Here is a 14815-nt window from a genome sequence, read left to right as displayed (position 1 = left end):
TGGGTATGCACCAGGTGGGGCAGACGGGAGGAGAAGGCCGGGTGGCTGGCTGCGCTCGCCCTGGGGCTGGGGAGGAGGCGCCGACACCCCGGCGGGGCGGGCCCCGGAAGGCACGGCCGGCCGGATGCCCCACGCTCGCTTCCACCCTCTTGCCAGTGAGTAGCCCGACCTGGTGCGGTGACGTGCGGTCCGGTGCGGTGCCGGATGGAAGCGGAGGCGGGCGTGGGGCCAAGCCGGGAGCGGCCTGCAAGAGTCCCGGGATCGGAGAACGCCGGGGCTTGCGCCTCAGCGCCTTGCCAGGGTCCTCTTGCGCGGCCTCCGCCACCCGCCCGGGGCCCGCGGCGGAGGGCGGCGGCAGGCAGGCAGGCAGGCAGGCAGGCGCGTGCACGGGTGAAGCGCCGCACCCGCTGGGCTGGGGACGCGTGGAGCAGGCTCTTGAGGCGCCCAGCGCCAGCCGCCCGCGTCTACGGCCATACCACCCTGAACGCGCCCGATCTCGTCTGATCTCGGAAGCTAAGCAGGGTCGGGCCTGGTTAGTACTTGGATGGGAGACCGCCTGGGAATACCGGGTGCTGTAGGCTTTTTCGCTTTTGGCCTTTGGCCTTTGGCCTCCTTGACCTCTCCTTTGGCGCCCGCCGCCCCTCCCCCCCTCCCTCCCTGGGTCCCTCTCTCCCCAGGGAGCGCGGCTGCTGGGGCCAAACACATCCCAGCCACGGATCCCTCTGCCCCTCCCGGGCCAGCAAAGCAGCCTGGCCTGGCCTGGCCCGGCCCCGCCCCGCCCCGCCCCGCCACGCACCCCAAGCCCGCACACAACCCCCCCCCCTCCCCCCCCACCCGGCACTTCACGAGGGGCACGCTCCCCGCTCCCCGCTCCCCGCACCCGGCCAGATCCCACTGCACCGGCTGGAAGCCACGTCCCAGCTTTGCACCTTTCCTGAGACACCACCCACACCGGCACCCGCACCCGCACGGAGGGGTGGGGGGGGTGTGCGGTGAGGGCGGGACCGGAGGCTGGCGCCCGGGGACTGGAGGGTGGGGGCTGGGTGGGTGGATGCGAGAACCAGGAGCGGGCGGGCGGGGCCGCGAGACCCCAGACTCCCACTCCGCCACACGCCTGGGCTCCCTGGGTCCTGGACCTCTCCCCTCCCTCGAGCCCTCATCCCCAGGCAGGGTCCCTGGCATTTCGCGAGGCCCCGCTAGGGCAGCGGGCTCGGGCTGTTGATGTTCACTGGGGGCGCTGGCGCCTCCGGGGTGGGTATGCACCAGGTGGGGCAGACGGGAGGAGAAGGCCGGGTGGCTGGCTGCGCTCGCCCTGGGGCTGGGGAGGAGGCGCCGACACCCCGGCGGGGCGGGCCCCGGAAGGCACGGCCGGCCGGATGCCCCACGCTCGCTTCCACCCTCTTGCCAGTGAGTAGCCCGACCTGGTGCGGTGACGTGCGGTCCGGTGCGGTGCCGGATGGAAGCGGAGGCGGGCGTGGGGCCAAGCCGGGAGCGGCCTGCAAGAGTCCCGGGATCGGAGAACGCCGGGGCTTGCGCCTCAGCGCCTTGCCAGGGTCCTCTTGCGCGGCCTCCGCCACCCGCCCGGGGCCCGCGGCGGAGGGCGGCGGCAGGCAGGCAGGCAGGCAGGCAGGCGCGTGCACGGGTGAAGCGCCGCACCCGCTGGGCTGGGGACGCGTGGAGCAGGCTCTTGAGGCGCCCAGCGCCAGCCGCCCGCGTCTACGGCCATACCACCCTGAACGCGCCCGATCTCGTCTGATCTCGGAAGCTAAGCAGGGTCGGGCCTGGTTAGTACTTGGATGGGAGACCGCCTGGGAATACCGGGTGCTGTAGGCTTTTTCGCTTTTGGCCTTTGGCCTTTGGCCTCCTTGACCTCTCCTTTGGCGCCCGCCGCCCCTCCCCCCCTCCCTCCCTGGGTCCCTCTCTCCCCAGGGAGCGCGGCTGCTGGGGCCAAACACATCCCAGCCACGGATCCCTCTGCCCCTCCCGGGCCAGCAAAGCAGCCTGGCCTGGCCTGGCCCGGCCCCGCCCCGCCCCGCCCCGCCACGCACCCCAAGCCCGCACACAACCCCCCCCCTCCCCCCCCACCCGGCACTTCACGAGGGGCACGCTCCCCGCTCCCCGCTCCCCGCACCCGGCCAGATCCCACTGCACCGGCTGGAAGCCACGTCCCAGCTTTGCACCTTTCCTGAGACACCACCCACACCGGCACCCGCACCCGCACGGAGGGGTGGGGGGGGTGTGCGGTGAGGGCGGGACCGGAGGCTGGCGCCCGGGGACTGGAGGGTGGGGGCTGGGTGGGTGGATGCGAGAACCAGGAGCGGGCGGGCGGGGCCGCGAGACCCCAGACTCCCACTCCGCCACACGCCTGGGCTCCCTGGGTCCTGGACCTCTCCCCTCCCTCGAGCCCTCATCCCCAGGCAGGGTCCCTGGCATTTCGCGAGGCCCCGCTAGGGCAGCGGGCTCGGGCTGTTGATGTTCACTGGGGGCGCTGGCGCCTCCGGGGTGGGTATGCACCAGGTGGGGCAGACGGGAGGAGAAGGCCGGGTGGCTGGCTGCGCTCGCCCTGGGGCTGGGGAGGAGGCGCCGACACCCCGGCGGGGGCGGGCCCCGGAAGGCACGGCCGGCCGGATGCCCCACGCTCGCTTCCACCCTCTTGCCAGTGAGTAGCCCGACCTGGTGCGGTGACGTGCGGTCCGGTGCGGTGCCGGATGGAAGCGGAGGCGGGCGTGGGGCCAAGCCGGGAGCGGCCTGCAAGAGTCCCGGGATCGGAGAACGCCGGGGCTTGCGCCTCAGCGCCTTGCCAGGGTCCTCTTGCGCGGCCTCCGCCACCCGCCCGGGGCCCGCGGCGGAGGGCGGCGGCAGGCAGGCAGGCAGGCAGGCAGGCGCGTGCACGGGTGAAGCGCCGCACCCGCTGGGCTGGGGACGCGTGGAGCAGGCTCTTGAGGCGCCCAGCGCCAGCCGCCCGCGTCTACGGCCATACCACCCTGAACGCGCCCGATCTCGTCTGATCTCGGAAGCTAAGCAGGGTCGGGCCTGGTTAGTACTTGGATGGGAGACCGCCTGGGAATACCGGGTGCTGTAGGCTTTTTCGCTTTTGGCCTTTGGCCTTTGGCCTCCTTGACCTCTCCTTTGGCGCCCGCCGCCCCTCCCCCCCTCCCTCCCTGGGTCCCTCTCTCCCCAGGGAGCGCGGCTGCTGGGGCCAAACACATCCCAGCCACGGATCCCTCTGCCCCTCCCGGGCCAGCAAAGCAGCCTGGCCTGGCCTGGCCCGGCCCCGCCCCGCCCCGCCCCGCCACGCACCCCAAGCCCGCACACAACCCCCCCCCTCCCCCCCCACCCGGCACTTCACGAGGGGCACGCTCCCCGCTCCCCGCTCCCCGCACCCGGCCAGATCCCACTGCACCGGCTGGAAGCCACGTCCCAGCTTTGCACCTTTCCTGAGACACCACCCACACCGGCACCCGCACCCGCACGGAGGGGTGGGGGGGGTGTGCGGTGAGGGCGGGACCGGAGGCTGGCGCCCGGGGACTGGAGGGTGGGGGCTGGGTGGGTGGATGCGAGAACCAGGAGCGGGCGGGCGGGGCCGCGAGACCCCAGACTCCCACTCCGCCACACGCCTGGGCTCCCTGGGTCCTGGACCTCTCCCCTCCCTCGAGCCCTCATCCCCAGGCAGGGTCCCTGGCATTTCGCGAGGCCCCGCTAGGGCAGCGGGCTCGGGCTGTTGATGTTCACTGGGGGCGCTGGCGCCTCCGGGGTGGGTATGCACCAGGTGGGGCAGACGGGAGGAGAAGGCCGGGTGGCTGGCTGCGCTCGCCCTGGGGCTGGGGAGGAGGCGCCGACACCCCGGCGGGGGCGGGCCCCGGAAGGCACGGCCGGCCGGATGCCCCACGCTCGCTTCCACCCTCTTGCCAGTGAGTAGCCCGACCTGGTGCGGTGACGTGCGGTCCGGTGCGGTGCCGGATGGAAGCGGAGGCGGGCGTGGGGCCAAGCCGGGAGCGGCCTGCAAGAGTCCCGGGATCGGAGAACGCCGGGGCTTGCGCCTCAGCGCCTTGCCAGGGTCCTCTTGCGCGGCCTCCACCACCCGCCCGGGGCCCGCGGCGGAGGGCGGCGGCAGGCAGGCAGGCAGGCAGGCAGGCGCGTGCACGGGTGAAGCGCCGCACCCGCTGGGCTGGGGACGCGTGGAGCAGGCTCTTGAGGCGCCCAGCGCCAGCCGCCCGCGTCTACGGCCATACCACCCTGAACGCGCCCGATCTCGTCTGATCTCGGAAGCTAAGCAGGGTCGGGCCTGGTTAGTACTTGGATGGGAGACCGCCTGGGAATACCGGGTGCTGTAGGCTTTTTCGCTTTTGGCCTTTGGCCTTTGGCCTCCTTGACCTCTCCTTTGGCGCCCGCCGCCCCTCCCCCCCTCCCTCCCTGGGTCCCTCTCTCCCCAGGGAGCGCGGCTGCTGGGGCCAAACACATCCCAGCCACGGATCCCTCTGCCCCTCCCGGGCCAGCAAAGCAGCCTGGCCTGGCCTGGCCCGGCCCCGCCCCGCCCCGCCCCGCCACGCACCCCAAGCCCGCACACAACCCCCCCCCTCCCCCCCCACCCGGCACTTCACGAGGGGCACGCTCCCCGCTCCCCGCTCCCCGCACCCGGCCAGATCCCACTGCACCGGCTGGAAGCCACGTCCCAGCTTTGCACCTTTCCTGAGACACCACCCACACCGGCACCCGCACCCGCACGGAGGGGTGGGGGGGGTGTGCGGTGAGGGCGGGACCGGAGGCTGGCGCCCGGGGACTGGAGGGTGGGGGCTGGGTGGGTGGATGCGAGAACCAGGAGCGGGCGGGCGGGGCCGCGAGACCCCAGACTCCCACTCCGCCACACGCCTGGGCTCCCTGGGTCCTGGACCTCTCCCCTCCCTCGAGCCCTCATCCCCAGGCAGGGTCCCTGGCATTTCGCGAGGCCCCGCTAGGGCAGCGGGCTCGGGCTGTTGATGTTCACTGGGGGCGCTGGCGCCTCCGGGGTGGGTATGCACCAGGTGGGGCAGACGGGAGGAGAAGGCCGGGTGGCTGGCTGCGCTCGCCCTGGGGCTGGGGAGGAGGCGCCGACACCCCGGCGGGGCGGGCCCCGGAAGGCACGGCCGGCCGGATGCCCCACGCTCGCTTCCACCCTCTTGCCAGTGAGTAGCCCGACCTGGTGCGGTGACGTGCGGTCCGGTGCGGTGCCGGATGGAAGCGGAGGCGGGCGTGGGGCCAAGCCGGGAGCGGCCTGCAAGAGTCCCGGGATCGGAGAACGCCGGGGCTTGCGCCTCAGCGCCTTGCCAGGGTCCTCTTGCGCGGCCTCCGCCACCCGCCCGGGGCCCGCGGCGGAGGGCGGCGGCAGGCAGGCAGGCAGGCAGGCAGGCGCGTGCACGGGTGAAGCGCCGCACCCGCTGGGCTGGGGACGCGTGGAGCAGGCTCTTGAGGCGCCCAGCGCCAGCCGCCCGCGTCTACGGCCATACCACCCTGAACGCGCCCGATCTCGTCTGATCTCGGAAGCTAAGCAGGGTCGGGCCTGGTTAGTACTTGGATGGGAGACCGCCTGGGAATACCGGGTGCTGTAGGCTTTTTCGCTTTTGGCCTTTGGCCTTTGGCCTCCTTGACCTCTCCTTTGGCGCCCGCCGCCCCTCCCCCCCTCCCTCCCTGGGTCCCTCTCTCCCCAGGGAGCGCGGCTGCTGGGGCCAAACACATCCCAGCCACGGATCCCTCTGCCCCTCCCGGGCCAGCAAAGCAGCCTGGCCTGGCCTGGCCCGGCCCCGCCCCGCCCCGCCCCGCCACGCACCCCAAGCCCGCACACAACCCCCCCCCTCCCCCCCCACCCGGCACTTCACGAGGGGCACGCTCCCCGCTCCCCGCTCCCCGCACCCGGCCAGATCCCACTGCACCGGCTGGAAGCCACGTCCCAGCTTTGCACCTTTCCTGAGACACCACCCACACCGGCACCCGCACCCGCACGGAGGGGTGGGGGGGGTGTGCGGTGAGGGCGGGACCGGAGGCTGGCGCCCGGGGACTGGAGGGTGGGGGCTGGGTGGGTGGATGCGAGAACCAGGAGCGGGCGGGCGGGGCCGCGAGACCCCAGACTCCCACTCCGCCACACGCCTGGGCTCCCTGGGTCCTGGACCTCTCCCCTCCCTCGAGCCCTCATCCCCAGGCAGGGTCCCTGGCATTTCGCGAGGCCCCGCTAGGGCAGCGGGCTCGGGCTGTTGATGTTCACTGGGGGCGCTGGCGCCTCCGGGGTGGGTATGCACCAGGTGGGGCAGACGGGAGGAGAAGGCCGGGTGGCTGGCTGCGCTCGCCCTGGGGCTGGGGAGGAGGCGCCGACACCCCGGCGGGGCGGGCCCCGGAAGGCACGGCCGGCCGGATGCCCCACGCTCGCTTCCACCCTCTTGCCAGTGAGTAGCCCGACCTGGTGCGGTGACGTGCGGTCCGGTGCGGTGCCGGATGGAAGCGGAGGCGGGCGTGGGGCCAAGCCGGGAGCGGCCTGCAAGAGTCCCGGGATCGGAGAACGCCGGGGCTTGCGCCTCAGCGCCTTGCCAGGGTCCTCTTGCGCGGCCTCCGCCACCCGCCCGGGGCCCGCGGCGGAGGGCGGCGGCAGGCAGGCAGGCAGGCAGGCAGGCGCGTGCACGGGTGAAGCGCCGCACCCGCTGGGCTGGGGACGCGTGGAGCAGGCTCTTGAGGCGCCCAGCGCCAGCCGCCCGCGTCTACGGCCATACCACCCTGAACGCGCCCGATCTCGTCTGATCTCGGAAGCTAAGCAGGGTCGGGCCTGGTTAGTACTTGGATGGGAGACCGCCTGGGAATACCGGGTGCTGTAGGCTTTTTCGCTTTTGGCCTTTGGCCTTTGGCCTCCTTGACCTCTCCTTTGGCGCCCGCCGCCCCTCCCCCCCTCCCTCCCTGGGTCCCTCTCTCCCCAGGGAGCGCGGCTGCTGGGGCCAAACACATCCCAGCCACGGATCCCTCTGCCCCTCCCGGGCCAGCAAAGCAGCCTGGCCTGGCCTGGCCCGGCCCCGCCCCGCCCCGCCCCGCCACGCACCCCAAGCCCGCACACAACCCCCCCCCTCCCCCCCCACCCGGCACTTCACGAGGGGCACGCTCCCCGCTCCCCGCTCCCCGCACCCGGCCAGATCCCACTGCACCGGCTGGAAGCCACGTCCCAGCTTTGCACCTTTCCTGAGACACCACCCACACCGGCACCCGCACCCGCACGGAGGGGTGGGGGGGGTGTGCGGTGAGGGCGGGACCGGAGGCTGGCGCCCGGGGACTGGAGGGTGGGGGCTGGGTGGGTGGATGCGAGAACCAGGAGCGGGCGGGCGGGGCCGCGAGACCCCAGACTCCCACTCCGCCACACGCCTGGGCTCCCTGGGTCCTGGACCTCTCCCCTCCCTCGAGCCCTCATCCCCAGGCAGGGTCCCTGGCATTTCGCGAGGCCCCGCTAGGGCAGCGGGCTCGGGCTGTTGATGTTCACTGGGGGCGCTGGCGCCTCCGGGGTGGGTATGCACCAGGTGGGGCAGACGGGAGGAGAAGGCCGGGTGGCTGGCTGCGCTCGCCCTGGGGCTGGGGAGGAGGCGCCGACACCCCGGCGGGGCGGGCCCCGGAAGGCACGGCCGGCCGGATGCCCCACGCTCGCTTCCACCCTCTTGCCAGTGAGTAGCCCGACCTGGTGCGGTGACGTGCGGTCCGGTGCGGTGCCGGATGGAAGCGGAGGCGGGCGTGGGGCCAAGCCGGGAGCGGCCTGCAAGAGTCCCGGGATCGGAGAACGCCGGGGCTTGCGCCTCAGCGCCTTGCCAGGGTCCTCTTGCGCGGCCTCCGCCACCCGCCCGGGGCCCGCGGCGGAGGGCGGCGGCAGGCAGGCAGGCAGGCAGGCAGGCGCGTGCACGGGTGAAGCGCCGCACCCGCTGGGCTGGGGACGCGTGGAGCAGGCTCTTGAGGCGCCCAGCGCCAGCCGCCCGCGTCTACGGCCATACCACCCTGAACGCGCCCGATCTCGTCTGATCTCGGAAGCTAAGCAGGGTCGGGCCTGGTTAGTACTTGGATGGGAGACCGCCTGGGAATACCGGGTGCTGTAGGCTTTTTCGCTTTTGGCCTTTGGCCTTTGGCCTCCTTGACCTCTCCTTTGGCGCCCGCCGCCCCTCCCCCCCTCCCTCCCTGGGTCCCTCTCTCCCCAGGGAGCGCGGCTGCTGGGGCCAAACACATCCCAGCCACGGATCCCTCTGCCCCTCCCGGGCCAGCAAAGCAGCCTGGCCTGGCCTGGCCCGGCCCCGCCCCGCCCCGCCCCGCCACGCACCCCAAGCCCGCACACAACCCCCCCCCTCCCCCCCCACCCGGCACTTCACGAGGGGCACGCTCCCCGCTCCCCGCTCCCCGCACCCGGCCAGATCCCACTGCACCGGCTGGAAGCCACGTCCCAGCTTTGCACCTTTCCTGAGACACCACCCACACCGGCACCCGCACCCGCACGGAGGGGTGGGGGGGGTGTGCGGTGAGGGCGGGACCGGAGGCTGGCGCCCGGGGACTGGAGGGTGGGGGCTGGGTGGGTGGATGCGAGAACCAGGAGCGGGCGGGCGGGGCCGCGAGACCCCAGACTCCCACTCCGCCACACGCCTGGGCTCCCTGGGTCCTGGACCTCTCCCCTCCCTCGAGCCCTCATCCCCAGGCAGGGTCCCTGGCATTTCGCGAGGCCCCGCTAGGGCAGCGGGCTCGGGCTGTTGATGTTCACTGGGGGCGCTGGCGCCTCCGGGGTGGGTATGCACCAGGTGGGGCAGACGGGAGGAGAAGGCCGGGTGGCTGGCTGCGCTCGCCCTGGGGCTGGGGAGGAGGCGCCGACACCCCGGCGGGGCGGGCCCCGGAAGGCACGGCCGGCCGGATGCCCCACGCTCGCTTCCACCCTCTTGCCAGTGAGTAGCCCGACCTGGTGCGGTGACGTGCGGTCCGGTGCGGTGCCGGATGGAAGCGGAGGCGGGCGTGGGGCCAAGCCGGGAGCGGCCTGCAAGAGTCCCGGGATCGGAGAACGCCGGGGCTTGCGCCTCAGCGCCTTGCCAGGGTCCTCTTGCGCGGCCTCCGCCACCCGCCCGGGGCCCGCGGCGGAGGGCGGCGGCAGGCAGGCAGGCAGGCAGGCAGGCGCGTGCACGGGTGAAGCGCCGCACCCGCTGGGCTGGGGACGCGTGGAGCAGGCTCTTGAGGCGCCCAGCGCCAGCCGCCCGCGTCTACGGCCATACCACCCTGAACGCGCCCGATCTCGTCTGATCTCGGAAGCTAAGCAGGGTCGGGCCTGGTTAGTACTTGGATGGGAGACCGCCTGGGAATACCGGGTGCTGTAGGCTTTTTCGCTTTTGGCCTTTGGCCTTTGGCCTCCTTGACCTCTCCTTTGGCGCCCGCCGCCCCTCCCCCCCTCCCTCCCTGGGTCCCTCTCTCCCCAGGGAGCGCGGCTGCTGGGGCCAAACACATCCCAGCCACGGATCCCTCTGCCCCTCCCGGGCCAGCAAAGCAGCCTGGCCTGGCCTGGCCCGGCCCCGCCCCGCCCCGCCCCGCCACGCACCCCAAGCCCGCACACAACCCCCCCCCTCCCCCCCCACCCGGCACTTCACGAGGGGCACGCTCCCCGCTCCCCGCTCCCCGCACCCGGCCAGATCCCACTGCACCGGCTGGAAGCCACGTCCCAGCTTTGCACCTTTCCTGAGACACCACCCACACCGGCACCCGCACCCGCACGGAGGGGTGGGGGGGGTGTGCGGTGAGGGCGGGACCGGAGGCTGGCGCCCGGGGACTGGAGGGTGGGGGCTGGGTGGGTGGATGCGAGAACCAGGAGCGGGCGGGCGGGGCCGCGAGACCCCAGACTCCCACTCCGCCACACGCCTGGGCTCCCTGGGTCCTGGACCTCTCCCCTCCCTCGAGCCCTCATCCCCAGGCAGGGTCCCTGGCATTTCGCGAGGCCCCGCTAGGGCAGCGGGCTCGGGCTGTTGATGTTCACTGGGGGCGCTGGCGCCTCCGGGGTGGGTATGCACCAGGTGGGGCAGACGGGAGGAGAAGGCCGGGTGGCTGGCTGCGCTCGCCCTGGGGCTGGGGAGGAGGCGCCGACACCCCGGCGGGGCGGGCCCCGGAAGGCACGGCCGGCCGGATGCCCCACGCTCGCTTCCACCCTCTTGCCAGTGAGTAGCCCGACCTGGTGCGGTGACGTGCGGTCCGGTGCGGTGCCGGATGGAAGCGGAGGCGGGCGTGGGGCCAAGCCGGGAGCGGCCTGCAAGAGTCCCGGGATCGGAGAACGCCGGGGCTTGCGCCTCAGCGCCTTGCCAGGGTCCTCTTGCGCGGCCTCCGCCACCCGCCCGGGGCCCGCGGCGGAGGGCGGCGGCAGGCAGGCAGGCAGGCAGGCAGGCGCGTGCACGGGTGAAGCGCCGCACCCGCTGGGCTGGGGACGCGTGGAGCAGGCTCTTGAGGCGCCCAGCGCCAGCCGCCCGCGTCTACGGCCATACCACCCTGAACGCGCCCGATCTCGTCTGATCTCGGAAGCTAAGCAGGGTCGGGCCTGGTTAGTACTTGGATGGGAGACCGCCTGGGAATACCGGGTGCTGTAGGCTTTTTCGCTTTTGGCCTTTGGCCTTTGGCCTCCTTGACCTCTCCTTTGGCGCCCGCCGCCCCTCCCCCCCTCCCTCCCTGGGTCCCTCTCTCCCCAGGGAGCGCGGCTGCTGGGGCCAAACACATCCCAGCCACGGATCCCTCTGCCCCTCCCGGGCCAGCAAAGCAGCCTGGCCTGGCCTGGCCCGGCCCCGCCCCGCCCCGCCCCGCCACGCACCCCAAGCCCGCACACAACCCCCCCCCTCCCCCCCCACCCGGCACTTCACGAGGGGCACGCTCCCCGCTCCCCGCTCCCCGCACCCGGCCAGATCCCACTGCACCGGCTGGAAGCCACGTCCCAGCTTTGCACCTTTCCTGAGACACCACCCACACCGGCACCCGCACCCGCACGGAGGGGTGGGGGGGTGTGCGGTGAGGGCGGGACCGGAGGCTGGCGCCCGGGGACTGGAGGGTGGGGGCTGGGTGGGTGGATGCGAGAACCAGGAGCGGGCGGGCGGGGCCGCGAGACCCCAGACTCCCACTCCGCCACACGCCTGGGCTCCCTGGGTCCTGGACCTCTCCCCTCCCTCGAGCCCTCATCCCCAGGCAGGGTCCCTGGCATTTCGCGAGGCCCCGCTAGGGCAGCGGGCTCGGGCTGTTGATGTTCACTGGGGGCGCTGGCGCCTCCGGGGTGGGTATGCACCAGGTGGGGCAGACGGGAGGAGAAGGCCGGGTGGCTGGCTGCGCTCGCCCTGGGGCTGGGGAGGAGGCGCCGACACCCCGGCGGGGCGGGCCCCGGAAGGCACGGCCGGCCGGATGCCCCACGCTCGCTTCCACCCTCTTGCCAGTGAGTAGCCCGACCTGGTGCGGTGACGTGCGGTCCGGTGCGGTGCCGGATGGAAGCGGAGGCGGGCGTGGGGCCAAGCCGGGAGCGGCCTGCAAGAGTCCCGGGATCGGAGAACGCCGGGGCTTGCGCCTCAGCGCCTTGCCAGGGTCCTCTTGCGCGGCCTCCGCCACCCGCCCGGGGCCCGCGGCGGAGGGCGGCGGCAGGCAGGCAGGCAGGCAGGCAGGCGCGTGCACGGGTGAAGCGCCGCACCCGCTGGGCTGGGGACGCGTGGAGCAGGCTCTTGAGGCGCCCAGCGCCAGCCGCCCGCGTCTACGGCCATACCACCCTGAACGCGCCCGATCTCGTCTGATCTCGGAAGCTAAGCAGGGTCGGGCCTGGTTAGTACTTGGATGGGAGACCGCCTGGGAATACCGGGTGCTGTAGGCTTTTTCGCTTTTGGCCTTTGGCCTTTGGCCTCCTTGACCTCTCCTTTGGCGCCCGCCGCCCCTCCCCCCCTCCCTCCCTGGGTCCCTCTCTCCCCAGGGAGCGCGGCTGCTGGGGCCAAACACATCCCAGCCACGGATCCCTCTGCCCCTCCCGGGCCAGCAAAGCAGCCTGGCCTGGCCTGGCCCGGCCCCGCCCCGCCCCGCCCCGCCACGCACCCCAAGCCCGCACACACCCCCCCCCTCCCCCCTCACCCGGCACTTCACGAGGGGCACGCTCCCCGCTCCCCGCTCCCCGCACCCGGCCAGATCCCACTGCACCGGCTGGAAGCCACGTCCCAGCTTTGCACCTTTCCTGAGACACCACCCACACCGGCACCCGCACCCGCACGGAGGGGTGGGGGGGTGTGCGGTGAGGGCGGGACCGGAGGCTGGCGCCCGGGGACTGGAGGGTGGGGGCTGGGTGGGTGGATGCGAGAACCAGGAGCGGGCGGGCGGGGCCGCGAGACCCCAGACTCCCACTCCGCCACACGCCTGGGCTCCCTGGGTCCTGGACCTCTCCCCTCCCTCGAGCCCTCATCCCCAGGCAGGGTCCCTGGCATTTCGCGAGGCCCCGCTAGGGCAGCGGGCTCGGGCTGTTGATGTTCACTGGGGGCGCTGGCGCCTCCGGGGTGGGTATGCACCAGGTGGGGCAGACGGGAGGAGAAGGCCGGGTGGCTGGCTGCGCTCGCCCTGGGGCTGGGGAGGAGGCGCCGACACCCCGGCGGGGCGGGCCCCGGAAGGCACGGCCGGCCGGATGCCCCACGCTCGCTTCCACCCTCTTGCCAGTGAGTAGCCCGACCTGGTGCGGTGACGTGCGGTCCGGTGCGGTGCCGGATGGAAGCGGAGGCGGGCGTGGGGCCAAGCCGGGAGCGGCCTGCAAGAGTCCCGGGATCGGAGAACGCCGGGGCTTGCGCCTCAGCGCCTTGCCAGGGTCCTCTTGCGCGGCCTCCGCCACCCGCCCGGGGCCCGCGGCGGAGGGCGGCGGCAGGCAGGCAGGCAGGCAGGCAGGCGCGTGCACGGGTGAAGCGCCGCACCCGCTGGGCTGGGGACGCGTGGAGCAGGCTCTTGAGGCGCCCAGCGCCAGCCGCCCGCGTCTACGGCCATACCACCCTGAACGCGCCCGATCTCGTCTGATCTCGGAAGCTAAGCAGGGTCGGGCCTGGTTAGTACTTGGATGGGAGACCGCCTGGGAATACCGGGTGCTGTAGGCTTTTTCGCTTTTGGCCTTTGGCCTTTGGCCTCCTTGACCTCTCCTTTGGCGCCCGCCGCCCCTCCCCCCCTCCCTCCCTGGGTCCCTCTCTCCCCAGGGAGCGCGGCTGCTGGGGCCAAACACATCCCAGCCACGGATCCCTCTGCCCCTCCCGGGCCAGCAAAGCAGCCTGGCCTGGCCTGGCCCGGCCCCGCCCCGCCCCGCCCCGCCACGCACCCCAAGCCCGCACACAACCCCCCCCCTCCCCCCCCACCCGGCACTTCACGAGGGGCACGCTCCCCGCTCCCCGCTCCCCGCACCCGGCCAGATCCCACTGCACCGGCTGGAAGCCACGTCCCAGCTTTGCACCTTTCCTGAGACACCACCCACACCGGCACCCGCACCCGCACGGAGGGGTGGGGGGGTGTGCGGTGAGGGCGGGACCGGAGGCTGGCGCCCGGGGACTGGAGGGTGGGGGCTGGGTGGGTGGATGCGAGAACCAGGAGCGGGCGGGCGGGGCCGCGAGACCCCAGACTCCCACTCCGCCACACGCCTGGGCTCCCTGGGTCCTGGACCTCTCCCCTCCCTCGAGCCCTCATCCCCAGGCAGGGTCCCTGGCATTTCGCGAGGCCCCGCTAGGGCAGCGGGCTCGGGCTGTTGATGTTCACTGGGGGCGCTGGCGCCTCCGGGGTGGGTATGCACCAGGTGGGGCAGACGGGAGGAGAAGGCCGGGTGGCTGGCTGCGCTCGCCCTGGGGCTGGGGAGGAGGCGCCGACACCCCGGCGGGGCGGGCCCCGGAAGGCACGGCCGGCCGGATGCCCCACGCTCGCTTCCACCCTCTTGCCAGTGAGTAGCCCGACCTGGTGCGGTGACGTGCGGTCCGGTGCGGTGCCGGATGGAAGCGGAGGCGGGCGTGGGGCCAAGCCGGGAGCGGCCTGCAAGAGTCCCGGGATCGGAGAACGCCGGGGCTTGCGCCTCAGCGCCTTGCCAGGGTCCTCTTGCGCGGCCTCCGCCACCCGCCCGGGGCCCGCGGCGGAGGGCGGCGGCAGGCAGGCAGGCAGGCAGGCAGGCGCGTGCACGGGTGAAGCGCCGCACCCGCTGGGCTGGGGACGCGTGGAGCAGGCTCTTGAGGCGCCCAGCGCCAGCCGCCCGCGTCTACGGCCATACCACCCTGAACGCGCCCGATCTCGTCTGATCTCGGAAGCTAAGCAGGGTCGGGCCTGGTTAGTACTTGGATGGGAGACCGCCTGGGAATACCGGGTGCTGTAGGCTTTTTCGCTTTTGGCCTTTGGCCTTTGGCCTCCTTGACCTCTCCTTTGGCGCCCGCCGCCCCTCCCCCCCTCCCTCCCTGGGTCCCTCTCTCCCCAGGGAGCGCGGCTGCTGGGGCCAAACACATCCCAGCCACGGATCCCTCTGCCCCTCCCGGGCCAGCAAAGCAGCCTGGCCTGGCCTGGCCCGGCCCCGCCCCGCCCCGCCCCGCCACGCACCCCAAGCCCGCACACAACCCCCCCCCTCCCCCCCCACCCGGCACTTCACGAGGGGCACGCTCCCCGCTCCCCGCTCCCCGCACCCGGCCAGATCCCACTGCACCGGCTGGAAGCCACGTCCCAGCTTTGCACCTTTCCTGAGACACCACCCACACCGGCACCCGCACCCGCACGGAGGGGTGGGGGGGGTGTGCGGTGAGGGCGGGACCGGAGGCTGGCGCCCGGGGACTGGAGGGTGGGGGCTGGGTGGGTGGATGCG

General features: G+C 73.7%; 12 non-coding genes across 12 annotated transcripts; all 12 read left to right on the top strand.

Annotated features, from left to right (window-relative positions):
• The first annotated feature begins 462 nt into the window (after positions 1–462).
• On the top strand, positions 463–581 carry LOC131493892 (5S ribosomal RNA). Its single transcript, XR_009252970.1, has one exon. It is a non-coding gene; the product is annotated as a 5S ribosomal RNA (ribosomal RNA).
• Positions 582–1714: 1133 nt separating this feature from the next.
• On the top strand, positions 1715–1833 carry LOC131493891 (5S ribosomal RNA). The gene has a single exon (XR_009252969.1). It is a non-coding gene; the product is annotated as a 5S ribosomal RNA (ribosomal RNA).
• Positions 1834–2966: 1133 nt separating this feature from the next.
• On the top strand, positions 2967–3085 carry LOC131493890 (5S ribosomal RNA). The gene has a single exon (XR_009252968.1). It is a non-coding gene; the product is annotated as a 5S ribosomal RNA (ribosomal RNA).
• Positions 3086–4218: 1133 nt separating this feature from the next.
• Positions 4219–4337, top strand: LOC131493889 (5S ribosomal RNA). Its single transcript, XR_009252967.1, has one exon. It is a non-coding gene; the product is annotated as a 5S ribosomal RNA (ribosomal RNA).
• Positions 4338–5469: 1132 nt separating this feature from the next.
• LOC131493887 (5S ribosomal RNA) lies at positions 5470–5588 on the top strand. Its single transcript, XR_009252965.1, has one exon. It is a non-coding gene; the product is annotated as a 5S ribosomal RNA (ribosomal RNA).
• Positions 5589–6720: 1132 nt separating this feature from the next.
• LOC131493886 (5S ribosomal RNA) lies at positions 6721–6839 on the top strand. The gene has a single exon (XR_009252964.1). It is a non-coding gene; the product is annotated as a 5S ribosomal RNA (ribosomal RNA).
• Positions 6840–7971: 1132 nt separating this feature from the next.
• On the top strand, positions 7972–8090 carry LOC131493885 (5S ribosomal RNA). The gene has a single exon (XR_009252963.1). It is a non-coding gene; the product is annotated as a 5S ribosomal RNA (ribosomal RNA).
• A 1132-nt stretch (positions 8091–9222) lies between these two features.
• LOC131493884 (5S ribosomal RNA) lies at positions 9223–9341 on the top strand. The gene has a single exon (XR_009252962.1). It is a non-coding gene; the product is annotated as a 5S ribosomal RNA (ribosomal RNA).
• Positions 9342–10473: 1132 nt separating this feature from the next.
• Positions 10474–10592, top strand: LOC131493883 (5S ribosomal RNA). The gene has a single exon (XR_009252961.1). It is a non-coding gene; the product is annotated as a 5S ribosomal RNA (ribosomal RNA).
• Positions 10593–11723: 1131 nt separating this feature from the next.
• Positions 11724–11842, top strand: LOC131493881 (5S ribosomal RNA). Its single transcript, XR_009252959.1, has one exon. It is a non-coding gene; the product is annotated as a 5S ribosomal RNA (ribosomal RNA).
• A 1130-nt stretch (positions 11843–12972) lies between these two features.
• On the top strand, positions 12973–13091 carry LOC131493880 (5S ribosomal RNA). The gene has a single exon (XR_009252958.1). It is a non-coding gene; the product is annotated as a 5S ribosomal RNA (ribosomal RNA).
• A 1131-nt stretch (positions 13092–14222) lies between these two features.
• On the top strand, positions 14223–14341 carry LOC131493879 (5S ribosomal RNA). The gene has a single exon (XR_009252957.1). It is a non-coding gene; the product is annotated as a 5S ribosomal RNA (ribosomal RNA).
• The last annotated feature ends 474 nt before the right edge of the window (positions 14342–14815 follow it).

The sequence above is a fragment of the Neofelis nebulosa genome, chromosome 13 (genome assembly GCF_028018385.1).
Source record: "Neofelis nebulosa isolate mNeoNeb1 chromosome 13, mNeoNeb1.pri, whole genome shotgun sequence".
NCBI classification, from domain to species: domain Eukaryota; kingdom Metazoa; phylum Chordata; class Mammalia; order Carnivora; family Felidae; genus Neofelis; species Neofelis nebulosa.
This window is presented reverse-complemented; position numbering and strand designations above follow the sequence as displayed.